Consider the following 13,591-nt stretch of genomic DNA (forward strand, 5'->3'; position numbering starts at 1 on the left):
GTTGAGGTGGCATTCTCCCATAAAGAGTGATGCTGTTGTCTGGCGTACTGCTCTCTACACGGTGGATGCTAAACACCAACTCTTAGACACCTCCCTGGACCATGACCCCATCATCGAGTGTCAGGGTCATTCTATTCACAACGGTCAGTAACCTTACCTCATTTGGGGCTCTACTCTCACAGCCTCCTCTGTGATAGAAACCCGACCTTGATACCTACTTCTCCTTTCTCCCCAAAATTTACAAATCAGACTGCTGGCACGGCTATTGTTTCTGCCTATCCTTGCCTCGTTGAACTTATTTCTTCCTACCTTGACTCAGTTTTCTGTGCTCCTGTCAGTACCTCACCACTCACATTCAAGATTCATCTCCCACTTTATATCAATATTAAACTTTCCAGTTTGCAGGCATCAGCTGCCCCCTCTGCACCATGGAGATGCATTTCCTTTTACAACATCCAGCCCCCCATTGGGATGTTGTTGAGGCTGTCTGGGAAAACAGGCCTGAGGTGTCTCCACCCTCCTTTGCCTTAACAAGCTCATCCTTGCTTTGAACAACTTCCCATTTAATTTCTGTTACTTTCTTCAGATCAAAGGTGTGGCCAAAGGTGCCCACATGGAACCCAGTTATGCCCGTCACTTTGGTGGCTACATGAATAAAGAGGAACCTTGATTATCTGGCATTTGGATCACTCGAACAAGATGGCAAGATCCTGATGTGTGGTTAACAATGTTAGCCAGCATCGAAAATCCAACATTCGATTAACCACAGCGGAATAATCCCTGCCCGTGTCCTTCAGATAATCGAGGTTCCTCTGTAATTCTTGTTCCAGTCCTACTCGGGGACCCGACCTGCAACTCTTTCTCTGGTACATTGATGACGTCTTCGGTGCAGCTTCCCTCTCTCCTTTCGGATTATAAGAATTGATCAATTTCCAGCCTGCTCTCACCTTTACCTGGTCCATCTCTCAATACTTCCTGCTCTCTTGACATTTGTTTCCTTTCCAGGGATGGGCTGTCAACTGATTTCCATTACGCACCTAACGATTCCCACAGTTACCCAGACTATTTATCATGTATGGACCCCATTCCATCTCGGAACTTTTCCATCTCCATTGAATCTGTTCTGAGGATGCTACCTTCTGTGAGGGGGCCTCAGAAATGTCCACCTTTTTCTACAACCAAGGATTCCCCATCACATTGGTCGATAGGATAGCGCCCACCCCATCCTCACTTACCATCCCACCAGCCTCTGCATCCAGAGGGTCAGAATCTGTCATTCCCATTACCTCCAAAAGGATCCCACCAGCACACACACATTCTCCTCCCTTGTCCTGTCAGCATTCCACAGGGACCTTATACTCCTCCACTCCCAGCACCTCCCCATGGTATCATCCCAGGCAATCACAGAAAGTGGAATGCTGAACCTTTTACCTTCCCCTTCCTGGCTATCCAAGACTCCATACGTACCTTCTGGATGAAGCAATAATTTACTTGCACTTCATTCAGTCTAGTCTCCTGTATTTACTGCTTACAAAGTGGCTTCCTTTTCATTGAGAAGATGAAATGCAGACTGAGTGACTGCTTCGCAGAGCCCCTAGGTTCTATCTGTAAGCTGATTCTGAGCTCCCGGTTACCTGCCACTTTGACATACCACCATGTTCCCATGCCAACATTTCTGTCTCAAGCTTGCTGCAATGTCCAAGAAAGCCTCAGCGCAAGCCCGAAGGACAGCATCCAATCTTTCACTTCGGGGCCCTGCAGCCTCTGTGACTCAATCATTTTCGATGCTAATTATGTCTTTCCACGCTGGACCCACTCCCACAGTTTGGTCCTGTCATGACATGGGTTGCTTTCAGCAGAACCTACCCATTCTCTCCTACTCTCATTATCACTGATTCAGTTTCTCTTCTTGCTTGGTTTGCCAACAATAATCCTGTTGTCTACCTATTCCTTTCTTATCTCTCTCCAGACTCCTGCTCCACCTATCCACTCATATCTCCCCTCACTCCCTCCTCCACCTATCCACTCATGTCCCGCCCCATCCCCCTCCTCCACCTATCCACTCATGTCCCGCCCCATCCCCCTCCTCCACCTATCTACTCATGTCCCTCCCCACCCCCCCTTCTCCACCTATCCACTCATGTCCCTCCACTCCCTTCCTCTGTCTTCAGAACTGTTAGGAAGGTGCAGGAGTGTACTGTACCTTTAAGAGAGTTAAAAGCTAGCAGAACTATCAGACAGCACCATGTGCTCTGAATAAGATACAATGTAACCTGTTGCTCCAGCAGCTAGGGTAGCTGGTTGCCTGGAGAGAAGAACAAAGTTGAATTAGGCCAATCAGTTTAAATTATAGCCCAAAAAACCCCAAACTCCAATCCAGTTTGAATTGAGTAGATTGACAATATTAAAAGCCAATGACACAATCCGATGCCTTGGGGATATAAGACCAGGGAAGACATGAACGTTGAAACAGAACTGCCAAAAGGCCAATAGTTGTAGACTGCTGGTCAGAACTCCCTGAGAGGTACCTGTCTAGAGAAGGAGTTTGCACACAGAGAAACATCAATACAGACCTAGAGAGCAAATCGACAGAGGAGGATAGAAAGAGAAGATTCGACAGCTGGCTGGTTTTGAAATTTGAATTTTTTGGTAAATCTTACTCGGGAGGTTGTATTGGTCTAGAAGTGTAGAAGAGAAAGTAAAAGATAGGTTAGAGAAAGGAGTTGGAAATAGTTGTTAGGTAATTATCCTCTGTTAGATTTAAAAAAAATAAAGGTGTTAATTTTTACTTCAACTAGTGACTTTTGAAAGCAGTTCCTTCCCTCTCAAGTTTTGACCAATTCCCACACGGGGTAAATCTTTTCTGTGTTGCTGGTTTAAATTAGTAGAGGAGTTTACCCGGTGTTGTAACTGAACAAATACCACTATTTGCCAGCTGCTTGTAGTTCTGATGAAGAGTCATGGAGTTCAGGAGCTAACTCTGCTTTGTTCCCACAGATGCTGCCAGACCTGCTGAATGTTTCCAGCAATGTGTTTACTGTTTCAGATCTCCAGCATCCACAGTTATTGTTTTATAACAATAAAGGGTATTCTTCGCTTAGAAACTGGATGCATCAACAGGACTGGGCACTGCGCTGAGCACTGCAATGATCAGTTAGATTGCCAATTAATAATAGTGTTCGTCAGCTTCTATCGATTGCAGACTCAACTCTACAAACTCAATTTGCTTCCACTACACATTTGAGTTTACTGTTTCCTCAACTGCAGTGCTGGTCTCATCCAACTGCAGTGCTGGTCTCATCCAACTGCAGTGCTGGTCTCATCCAACTGCAGTGCTGGTCACATCCAACTGCAGTGCTGGTCACATCTAACTGCAGTGCTGGTCCCATCCAACTGCAATGCTGGTCCCATCCAACTGCAGTGCTGCTCCCATCTAACTGCAGTGCTGGTCCCATCAAAATGCAGAGCTGCTCCGATCCAAATGCAGTGTTGGTCCCAACAAACTGCAGTGATGGTCCCATCTAACTGCAGCGCTGCTCCCATCCAACTGCAGTGCTGGTCTCTTCTAACTGCAGCGCTGCTCCCATCCAACTGCAGTGCTGCTCCCATCCAACTGCAGTGCTGGTCCCATCAAAATGCAGTGTTGGTCCCATCTAACTGCAGTGCTGGTCCCATCTAACTGCAGTGCTGCTCCCATCCAACTGCAGTGCTGGTCCCATCCAACTGCAGTGCTGGTCCCATCAAAATGCAGTGCTGGTCACATCTAACTGCAGTGCTGGTCCCATCTACCTGCAGTGCTGGTCACATCTAACTGCAGTGCTGGTCTTATCCAACTGCAGTGCTGGTCCCATCCAACTGCAATGCCAGTCCCATCCAACTGCAGTGCTGGTCCCATCCAACTGCAGTGCTGGTCCCATCTAACTGCAGTGCTGGTGTCATCCAACTGCAGTGCTGCTCCCATCCAACTGCAATGCCAGTCCCATCCAACTGCAGTGCTGGTCCCATCTAACTGCAGTGCTGGTCCCATCCAACTGCAGTGCTGGTCTTATCCAACTGCAGTGCTGGTCCCATCCAACTTCAGTGCTGGTCTCATCCAACTGCAGTGCTGGTTCCATCTAACTGCAGTGCTGGTCCCATCCAACTGCAGTGCTGGTCTCATCAAAATGCAGTGCTGTTCACATCCAACTGCAGTGCTGGTCACATCTAACTGCAGTGCTGGTCACATCTAACAGCAGTGCTGGTCTCATCAAAATGCAGTGCTGTTCACATCCAACGGCAGTGCTGGTCCCATCCAACTGCAGTGCTGGTCACATCCAACTGCAGTGCAGGTCACATCCAAATACAATGCTGGTCCAATCGAACCGCAGTGCTGGTCACATCTAACAGCAGTGCTGGTCACATCCAACTGCAGTGCTGGTCGTATCCAACTGCAGTGCTGGTCCCATCTAACAGCAGTGCTGGTCACATCTAACTGCAGTGCTGGTCACATCCAACTGCAGTGCTGGTCGTATCCAACTGCAGTGCTGGTCCCATCTAACAGCAGTGCTGGTCACATCTAACTGCAGTGCTGGTCACATCCAACTGCAATGCTGGTCACATCAAACTGCAGTGCTGGTCGTATCCAACTGCAGTGCTGGTCCCATCCAACTGCAGTGCTGGTCGTATCCAACTGCAGTGCTGGTCCCATCCAACTGCAGTGCTGGTCACATCCAACTGCAGTGCTGGTCCCATCCAACTGCAGTGCTGGTCTCATCCAACTGCAGTGCTGGACACATCCAACTGCAGTGCTGGTCTTATCCAACTGCAGTGCAGGTCTTATCCAACTGCAGTGCTCGTCACATCTAACAGCAGTGCTGGTCTCATCCAACTGCAGTGCTGGTCACATCCAACTGCAGTGCTGGTCTTATCCAACAGCAGTGCTGGTCACATCTAACAGCAGGGCTGGTCTTATCCAACTGCAGTGCTGGTCCCATCCAACTGCAGTGCTGGTCACATCTAACTGCAGTGCTGCTCCCATCCAACTGCAGTGCTGGTCCCATCCAACTGCAGTGCTGCTCCCATCAAAATGCAGTGCTGGTCACATCTAACTGCAGTGCTGGTCCCGTCTAACTGCAGTGCTGGTCACATCTAACTGCAGTGCTGGTGTCATCCAACTGCAGTGCTGGTCCCATCCAACTGCAGTGCTGGTCCCATCTAACTGCAGTGCTGGTCCCATCCAACTGCAGTGCTGGTCTTATCCAACTGCAGTGCTGGTCCCATCTAACTGCAGTGCTGGTCTCATCCAACTGCAGTTCTGGTGTCATCTAACTGCAGTGCTGGACTCATCTAACTGCAGTGATGGTCCCATCTAACTGCAGTGCTGGTCCCATCTAACTGCAGTGATGGTCCCAGCTAACTGCAGTGCTGGTCACATCCAACTGCAGTTCTGGTGTCATCTAACTGCAGTGCTGGTCCCATCTAACTGCAGTGATGGTCCCATCTAACTGCAGTGATGGTCCCAGCTAACTGCAGTGCTGCTCCCATCCAACTGCAGTGCTGGTCCCATCTAACTGCAGTGCTGGTCTCATCCAACTGCAGTTCTGGTGTCATCTAACTGCAGTGCTGGACTCATCCAACTGCAGTGCTGGTCCCATCTAACTGCTGTGCTGGTCCCATCTAACTGCAGTGATGGTCCCAGCTAACTGCAGTGCTGGTCACATCCAACTGCAGTTCTGGTGTCATCTAACTGCAGTGCTCGTCCCATCTAACTGCAGTAATGGTCCCATCTAACTGCAGTGCTGGTCTCATCCAACAGCAGTGCTGGTCCCAGCTAACTGCAGTGCTGGTCTCATCTAACTGCAGTGCTGGTCCCATCCAACTGAAGGGCTGGTCCCATCTAACTGCAGTGATGGTCCCATCCAACTGCAGTGCTGGTCCCATCCAACTGCAATGTTGGTCCCATCCAACTGCAGTGCTGGTCCCATCCAACTGCAATGTTGGTATCATCCAACTGCAGTGCTGGTCCCATCCCACTGCAGTGGTGGTCTAATCCAACTGCAGTGCTGCTCCCATCCAACTGCAGTGCTGCTCCCATCCCACTGCAGTGGTGCTCCCATCCAACTGCAGTGCTGGTCTCATCTAACTGCAGTGCTGGTCTCATCCAACTGCAGTGCTGGTCTCGTCTAACTGCAGTGCTGGTCTCATTAAACTGCATTGCTGGTCTCACCCAACTGCAGTGCTGGTTCCATCCAACTGCAGTGCTGGTCCCATCCAACTGCAGTGCTGGTCCCATCCAACTGTACTGCTGGTCGCATCCAACTGCAGTGCTGGTCGTATCCAACTGCAGTGCTGGTCCCATCCAACTGCAGTGCTGGTCCCATCTAACTGCAAATTTGGTCCCATCCAACTGCAGTGTTGGTCCCATCCAACTGCAGTGCTGGTCCCATCCAACTGCAGTGCTGCTCTCATCCAACACCAGTTCTGGTCCCATCCAACTGCAGTGCTGGTCTCATCTAACTGCTGTGCTGGTCCCATCCAACTGCAGTGATGGTCTCATCTAACTGCAGTGCTTGTCCCATCCAACTGCAGTGCTGGTATCATCTAACTGCAGTGCTGGTCTCATCTAACTGCAGTGCTGGTCTCATCCCACTGCAGTGCTGGTCTCCTCCAACTGCAGTGCTGGTCCCATCCAACTGCAGTGCTGGTCTCATCCAACTGCAGTGCTGGTCCCATCCAACTGCAGTGCTGGTCCCATCGAACTGCAGTGCTGGTCCCATCCAACTGCAGTGCTGGTCTCATCTAACTGCAGTGCTGGTCTCATCCAACTGCAGTGCTGGTCTCATCCAACTGCAGTGCTGGTCACATCCCACTGCAGTACTGTTCCCATCCAACTGCAGTGCTGGTCTCATCCAACTGCAGTGCTGGTCCCATCCAACTGCAGTGCTGTTCCCATCCAACTGCAGTGCTGGGCCTATCTAACTGCAGTGCTGGTCCCATCCAACTGCAGTGTTGGTCCTATCTAACTGCAGTGCTGATCCCATCCAACTGCAGTGCTGGTCCCATCCAACTGCAATGTTGGTCCCATCCAACTGCAGTGCTGGTCCCATCCAACTGCAATGTTGGTATCATCCAACTGCAGTGCTGGTCCCATCCCACTGCAGTGGTGGTCTCATCCAACTGCAGTGCTGCCCCATCCAACTGCAGTGCTGCTCCCATCCCACTGCAGTGCTGCTCCCATCCAACTGCAGTGCTGGTCTCATCTAACTGCAGTGCTGGTCTCATCTAACTGCAGTGCTGGTCTCATCAAACTGCATTGCTGGTCTCACCCAACTGCAGTGCTGGTTCCATCCAACTGCAGTGCTGGTCCCATCCAACTGCAGTGCTGGTCCCATCCAACTGTACTGCTGGTCGCATCCAACTACAGTGCTGGTCCCATCCAACTCCAGTTCTGGCCCCATCCAACTGCAGTGCTGGTCCCATCTAACTGCAAATTTGGTCCCATCCAACTGCAGTGCTGGTCCCATCCAACTGCAGTGCTGGTCCCATCCAACTGCAATGTTGGTCCCATCCAACTGCAGTGCTGCTCTCATCCAACACCATTTCTGGTCCCATCCAACTGCAGTGCTGGTCTCATCTAACTGCTGTGCTGGTCCCATCCAACTGCAGTGCTGGTATCTTTTAACTGCAGTGCTGGTCTCATCTAACTGCAGTGCTGGTCTCATCCCACTGCAGTGCTGGTCTGCTCCAACTGCAGTGCTGGTCTCATCCAACTGCAGTGCTGGTCCCATCCAACTGCAGTGCTGGTCCCATCGAACTGCAGTGCTGGTCCCATACAACTGCAGTGCTGGTCTCATCTAACTGCAGTGCTGGTCTCATCCAACTGCATTGCTGGTCTCATCCAACTGCAGTGCTGGTCACATCCCACTGCAGTACTGTTCCCATCCAACTGCAGTGCTGGTCTCATCCAACTGCAGTGCTGGTCCCATCCAACTGCAGTGCTGGTCTCATCCAACTGCAGTGCTGGTCCCATCCAACTGCAGTGCTGTTCCCATCCAACTGCAGTGCTGGTCCTATCTAACTGCAGTGCTGGTCCCATCCAACTGCAGTGTTGGTCCGATCTAACTGCAGTGCTGGTCACATCCAACGGCAGTGCTGGTCTCATCCAACTGCAGTGATGGTCCCATCTAACTGCAGTGATGGTCCCATCTAACTGCAGTGATGGTCCCATCCAACGGCAGTGCTGGTCTCATCCAACTGCAGTGATGGTCCTATCTAACTGCAGTGATGGTCCCATCTAACTGCAGTGCTGCTCCCATCCAACTGCAGTGCTGGTCCCATCTAACTACAGTGCTGGTCTCATCCAACTGCAGTTCTGGTGTCATCTAACTGCAGTGCTGGACTCATCTAACTGCAGTGATGGTCCCATCTCACTGCAATGTTGGTCTCATCCAACTGCAGTGCCGGTCCCATCCAACTGCAATGTTGGCCCCATTCAACTGCAGTGCTGGTCCCATCCAACTGCAATGTTGTTATCATCCAACTGCAGTGCTGGTCCCATCCCACTGCAGTGGTGGTCTCATCCAACTGCAGTGCTGCTCCCATCCAACTGCAGTGCTGCTCCCATCCCACTGCAGTGCTGCTCCCATCCAACTGCAGTGCTGGTCTCATCTAACTGCAGTGCTGGTCTCATCCAACTGCAGTGCTGGTCCCATCCAGCTGCAGTGCTGGTCCCATCCAACTGTACTGCTGGTCCCATCCAACTGCAGTGCTGGTCCCATCCAACTGCAGTGCTGGTCCCATCCAACTGCAGTGCTGGTCCCATCTAACTGCAAATTTGGTCCCATCCAACTGCATTGCTGGTCCCATCCAACTGCAGTGCTGGTCCCATCCAACTGCAGTGCTGCTCCCATCCAACTGCAGTGCTGGTCTCATCCAACACCAGTTCTGGTCCCATCCAACGGCAGTGCTGGTCTCATCTAACTGCTGTGCTGGTCCCATCCAACTGCAGTGCTGGTCTCATCTAACTGCAGTGCTTGTCCCATCCAACTGCAGTGCTGGTATCATCTAACTGCAGTGCTGGTCTCATCTAACTGCAGTGCTGGTCTCATCCCACTGCAGTGTTGGTCTCCTCCAACTGCAGTGCTGGTCCCATCCAACTGCAGTGCTGGTCTCATCCAACTGCAGTGCTGGTCTCATCCAACTGCAGTGCTGGTCCCATCCAACTGCAGTGCTGGTCCCATCGAACTGCAGTGCTGTTCCAATCCAACTGCAATGCTGGTCTCATCTAACTGCAGTGCTGGTCTCATCCAACTGCAGTGCTGGTCTCATCCAACTGCAGTGCTGGTCACATCCCACTGCAGTACTGTTCCCATCCAACTGCAGTGCTGGTCTCATCCAACTGCAGTGCTGGTCCCATCTAACTGCAGTGCTGGTCTCATCCAACTGCAGTGCTGGTCCCAACCAACTGCAGTGCTGTTCCCATCCAACTGCAGTGCTGGTCCTATCTAACTGCAGTGCTGGTCCCATCCAACTGCAGTGTTGGTCCTATCTAACTGCAGTGCTGGTCACATCCAACTGCAGTGCTGGTCTCATCCCACTGCAGTGCTGGTCCCATCCCACTGCAGTGCTGCTCCCATCCAACTGCAGTGCTGGTCTCATCCCACTGCAGTGCTGGTCTCATCCAACTGCAGTGCTGGTCTCATCCAACTGCAGTGCTGGTCCCATCCAACTGCAGTGCTGGTCACATCTAACTGCAGTGCTGGTCTCATCTCACTGCAGTGCTGGTCCCATCCCACTGCAGTGCTGCTCCCATCCAACTGCAGTGCTGGTCCCATCCCACTGCAGTGCTGGTCTTATCCAACTGCAGGGCTGGTCAGATCCAACTGCCGTGCAGGTCTCATCCAACTGCAGTGCTGGTCTCATCCAACGGCAGTGCTGGTCTCATCCAACTGCAGTGATGGTCCCATCTAACTGCAGTGATGGTCCCATCTAACTGCAGTGATGGTCCCAGCTAACTGCAGTGCTGCTCCCATCCAACTGCAGTGCTGGTCCCATCTAACTGCAGTGCTGGTCTCATCCAACTGCAGTTCTGGTGTCATCTAACTGCAGTGCTGGACTCATCTAACTGCAGTGATGGTCCCAGCTAACTGCAGTGCTGGTCACATCCAACTGCAGTTCTGGTGTCATCTAACTGCAGTGCTGGTCCCATCTAACTGCAGTGATGGTCCCATCTAACTGCAGTGATGGTCCCAGCTAACTGCAGTGCTGCTCCCATCCAACTGCAGTGCTGGTCCCATCTAACTGCAGTGCTGGTCTCATTCAACTGCAGTTTTGGTGTCATCTAACTGCAGTGCTGGACTCATCCAACTGCAGTGCTGGTCCCATCTAACTGCTGTGCTGGTCCCATCTAACTGCAGTGATGGTCCCAGCTAACTGCAGTGCTGGTCTCATCCAACAGCAGTGCTGGTCCCAGCTAACTGCAGTGCTGGTCACATCCAACTGCAGTTCTGGTGTCATCTAACTGCAGTGCTGGTCCCATCTAACTGCAGTAATGGTCCCATCTAACTGCAGTGCTGGTCTCATCCAACAGCAGTGCTGGTCCCAGCTAACTGCAGAGCTGGTCTCATCTAACTGCAGTGCTGGTCCCATCCAACTGCAGGGCTGGTCCCATCTAACTGCAATGTTGGTCCCATCCAACTGCAGTGCTGGTCCCATCCAACTGCAATTTTGGTCCCATCCAACTGCAGTGCTGGTCCCATCCAACTGCAATGTTGGTATCATCCAACTGCAGTGCTGGTCCCATCCCACTGCAGTGGTGGTCTCATCCAACTGCAGTGCTGCTCCCATCCAACTGCAGTGCTGCTCCCATCCCACTGCAGTGCTGCTCCCATCCAACTGCAGTGCTGGTCTCATCTAACTGCAGTGCTGGTCTCATCCAACTGCAGTGCTGGTCTCATCTAACTGCAGTGCTGGTCTCATCAAACTGCATTGCTGGTCTCACCCAACTGCAGTGCTGGTTCCATCCAACTGCAGTGCTGGTCCCATCCAACTGCAGTGCTGGTCCCATCCAACTGTACTGCTGGTCGCATCCAACTGCAGTGCTGGTCCCATCCAACTGCAGTGCTGGTCCCATCCAACTGCAGTGCTGGTCCCATCTAACTGCAAATTTGGTCCCATCCAACTGCAGTGCTGGTCCCATCCAACTGCAGTGCTGGTCCCATCCAACTGCAATGTTGGTCCCATCCAACTGCAGTGCTTGTCTCATCCAACACCAGTTCTGGTCCCATCCAACTGTAGTGCTGGTCTCATCTAACTGCTGTGCTGGTCCCATCCAACTGCAGTGCTGGTCTCATCTAACTGCAGTGCTTGTCCCATCCAACTGCAGTGCTGGTATCATCTAACTGCAGTGCTGGTCTCATCTAACTGCAGTGCTGGTCTCATCCCACTGCAGTGCTGGTCTCCTCCAACTGCAGTGCTGGTCCCATCCAACTGCAGTGCTGGTCTCATCCAACTGCAGTGCTGGTCGCATCCAACTGCAGTGCTGGTCCCATCCCACTGCAGTGCTGGTCTTATCCAACTGCAGGGCTGGTCAGATCCAACTGCCGTGCAGGTCTCATCCAACTGCAGTGCTGGTCTCATCCAACGGCAGTGCTGGTCTCATCCAACTGCAGTGCTGGTCGCAGCTAACTGCAGTGCTGATCTCATCCAACTGCAGTGATGGTCCCATCTAACTGCAGTGATGGTACCATTTAACTGCAGTGATGGTCCCAGCTACCTGCAGTGCTGGTCACATCCAACTGCAGTTCTGGTGTCATCTATCTGCAGTGCTGGTCCCATCTAACTGCAGTGATGGTCCCATCTAACTGCAGTGATGGTCCCAGCTAACTGCAGTGCTGCTCCCATCCAACTGCAGTGCTGGTCCCATCCAACTGCAGTGCTGGTCTCATTCAACTGCAGTTCTGGTGTCATCTAACTGCAGTGCTGGACTCATCCAACTGCAGTGCTGGTCCCATCTAACTGCTGTGCTGGTCCCATCTAACTGCAGTGATGGTCCCAGCTAACTGCAGTGCTGGTCACATCCAACTGCAGTTCTGGTGTCATCTAACTGCAGTGCTCGTCCCATCTAACTGCAGTGCTGGTCACATCCAACTGCAGTTCTGGTGTCATCTAACTGCAGTGCTGGTCCCATCTAACTGCAGTAATGGTCCCAGCTAACTGCAGTGCTGGTCTCATCTAACTGCAGTGCTGGTCCCATCCAACTGCAGGGCTGGTCCCATCTAACTGCAATGTTGGTCCCATCCAACTGCAGTGCTGGTCCCATCCAACTGCAATTTTGGTCCCATCCAACTGCAGTGCTGGTCCCATCCAACTGCAATGTTGGTATCATCCAACTGCAGTGCTGGTCCCATCCCACTGCAGTGGTGGTCTCATCCAACTGCAGTGCTGCTCCCATCCAACTGCAGTGCTGCTCCCATCCCACTGTAGTGCTGCTCCCATCCAACTGCAGTGCTGGTCTCATCTAACTGCAGTGCTGGTCTCATCCAACTGCAGTGCTGGTCTCATCTAACTGCAGTGCTGGTCTCATCAAACTGCATTGCTGGTCTCACCCAACTGCAGTGCTGGTTCCATCCAACTGCAGTGCTGGTCCCATCCAACTGCAGTGCTGGTCCCATCCATCTGTACTGCTAGTCGCATCCAACTGCAGTGCTGGTCCCATCCAACTGCAGTGCTGGTCCCATCCAACTGCAGTGCTGGTCCCATCTAACTGCAAATTTGGTCCCACCCAACTGCAGTGCTGGTCCCATCCAACTGCAGTGCTGGTCCCATCCAACTGCAATGTTGGTCCCATCCAACTGCAGTGCTGGTCCCATCTAACTGCAGTGCTGGTCTCATCTACCTGCTGTGCTGCTCCCATCCAACTGCAGTGCTGGTCTCATCTAACTGCAGTGCTTGTCCCATCCAACTGCAGTGCTGGTATCATCTAACTGCAGTGCTGGTCTCATCCCACTGCAGTGCTGGTCTCCTCCAACTGCAGTGCTGGTCTCATCCCACTGCAGTGCTGGTCTCCTCCAACTGCAGTGCTGGTCTCATCCCACTGCAGTGCTGGTCTCATCTAACTGCAGTGCTGGTCTCATCCCACTGCAGTGCTGGTCTCCTCCAACTGCAGTGCTGGTCCCATCCAACTGCAGTGCTGGTCTCATCCAACTGCAGTGCTGGTCGCATCCAACTGCAGTGCTGGTCCCATCCCACTGCAGTGCTGGTCTTATCCAACTGCAGGGCTGGTCAGATCCAACTGCCGTGCAGGTCTCATCCAACTGCAGTGCTGGTCTCATCCAACGGCAGTGCTGGTCTCATCCAACTGCAGTGATGGTCCCATCTAACTGCAGTGATGGTCCCATCTAACTGCAGTGATGGTCCCAGCTAACTGCAGTGCTGCTCCCATCCAACTGCAGTGCTGGTCCCATCTAACTGCAGTGCTGGTCTCATCCAACTGCAGTTCTGGTGTCATCTAACTGCAGTGCTGGTCCCATCCCACTGCAGTGCTGGTCGCATCTAACTGCAGTGCTGGTCTCATCCAACAGCAGTGCTGGTCCCAGCTAACTGCAGTGCTGGT

This window comes from Chiloscyllium plagiosum, unplaced genomic scaffold (assembly GCF_037043375.1).
Source record: "Chiloscyllium plagiosum isolate Xiang-an unplaced genomic scaffold, Cpla_swu_hap1 HiC_scaffold_36, whole genome shotgun sequence".
Lineage (NCBI taxonomy): Eukaryota > Metazoa > Chordata > Chondrichthyes > Orectolobiformes > Hemiscylliidae > Chiloscyllium > Chiloscyllium plagiosum.